The sequence below is a fragment of the Octopus sinensis genome, linkage group LG5 (genome assembly GCF_006345805.1).
Source record: "Octopus sinensis linkage group LG5, ASM634580v1, whole genome shotgun sequence".
Taxonomy (NCBI): Eukaryota; Metazoa; Mollusca; class Cephalopoda; order Octopoda; family Octopodidae; genus Octopus; species Octopus sinensis.
This window is the reverse complement of record NC_043001.1, coordinates 47,445,256-47,447,314: the sequence shown is the minus strand read 5'-3', so window position 1 is coordinate 47,447,314 and position 2,059 is coordinate 47,445,256. Positions and strand designations below refer to the sequence as shown.

At 35.1% G+C, this 2,059-nt stretch overlaps 1 protein-coding gene across 5 annotated transcripts in view; it reads left to right on the top strand.

Moving 5' to 3' along the window:
• Positions 1-2,059, top strand: part of LOC115212003 (major egg antigen) — a 191,358-nt gene that overhangs the window by 73,844 nt on the left and 115,455 nt on the right. For all 5 annotated transcript variants that reach the window (XM_036503409.1, XM_029780789.2, XM_036503407.1 and 2 more), the window contains one exon: positions 71-215. The gene's annotated coding sequence lies outside the window, so the exon portion shown is untranslated. The remainder of the gene's footprint in view (positions 1-70; positions 216-2,059) is intronic.

Genomic DNA, 2,059 nt, shown 5'->3' with positions numbered 1-2,059 from the left:
AGTGGGAGGATAGAAGGAAGTACATTATTAAAATAATATACTATAGTTATCTCCCTTTATTTACATGCAGGTGACACTGTATTGATACTTAACGGCTTCTAAGCAACATCTACTGCGAGACAAAATTACTGTGTAATTTGTACATACATACTAAGGCGTACAATTTCCCTCGGATCTTGGATTTTACTTTAAAAAGCTCTCCAAAAGAATATAAGGTGAGTACGAAAAACATTCATTTTCTACAATTACGTCTTCTGTTTATTTCTATTTTACTGTCCTATCCTACTCCCTCTATCTCTCTCTTTGCAGCCTGTGGAGCGCTTGTCTCTCCTTCAACGCTGTATCACGTCATAAACGCTGTTGTTGGTTTTTCTTTCTCACAAGTAAAAAACAAACCGACAAACAGAACCCATTCTTTAGATCTTCTTACATACATCCATACATACATTCATACATACATACATACACACACACATACATACATACATACATACATACATACATACATACATACATACATACATACATACATACATACATACATACATACATACACACATACATACATACATACATACATACACACATACATACATACATACAAACGATATAATACACTGCGCCTAAATATTCGGTGCTTACTTGAGATACCGGTGGTTACAAGGTTTCGTTGACAAGCAATGCACACAGGCTCACACGCACACATATGCACACACACACACACACAGAGACACCACACACACACACACACATACACACAACTCATGCTCACGTATGCATATGTCCATATATGTAACTGTGTACGCATCTGTATGTGTGTGTGTGTGTACCTTGCACACACACACACACACACACACGTACGCATTTGTCCATATATATCAGTGTGTATGCATCTGCATGTGTGAGTGTGTGTGTGTATATGTGTATATGTGTGTGTGTGTGTATGTGTGTATGTGTGTGTGTGTGTATGTGTGTGTATGAGGGGTGTATGAAAAGTTTTGAGCCTTCAAGGCCCTTGAGTCTTGAAGTTTTATACCATGTTTTGTTTCTTTTGAGGCTCAAGACTTTTCATACACTCCTCGTATATGGCCGGCTACTGTCAAACCGTCCAATCCATGCCAGCATGGAAGGCGGACGTTAAATGATTATTATTATATTATTATTATTATTATTATTATTATTATTATTATTATATATATATATAAAATAATAATAATAGTAATAATCATATATATATATACATGTTTGTGTGTGTGTAATATATACATGCACACCCACATCATAATTGCCAATTTAACCATAATATACATACACGCATACGCACACACTAACCAATTCAGACGTTAACAAAAACCCCAAGATCTGGCATGACTCAAACAAAAGAGCCTTGTCACTTTGTATGTAACCAGCTTGAATGCTACAAATGAATAACAAAAAGAAAAAAATCAAATAAATCTCCCATCAAAAATATATATAAATAAATAAGAAATAAAGAAATAAAATATACATAGAGAGCCTAGAACTTAACTTAGTCAGCACACGGTTAGGATTTGTTTGAATTCTAGGTTATCAAAGAACACTGCTAGTGTTATTGTGTATGCAACGGCCCTGCATTGGGTGCAATGCAATGAATCTGTGTTAACCGTTTTGCGGGCTTGAGTAGTCACCTTGGAGTTCATGAACCGACAAGAATCATAAGTGGTGGCCAGTCTCACATTCAAATATATATATTGTTGTTGTTTGTTGTTGTTGTATATATAGATATATATATATATATATATATATATACACACACACACATATACATACACACACACACATATACATACACATACACACATATACATACACACACACATATATATACATTTGTACGCACTCACACAGTTATATAAATTTTATCCTCTTTCGTTTACTTGTTTCCGTCATTGGACTGCGACCATCTCGGGGCACCGTCCTTCAAAGTCTGTTCTCGAAAAAATAGACACCAGTAGATTTTTTATTTTTTTATTTTGGTAAGTCTGGTACATATTGTCATCCGCTTTTCACCTAACCGCTA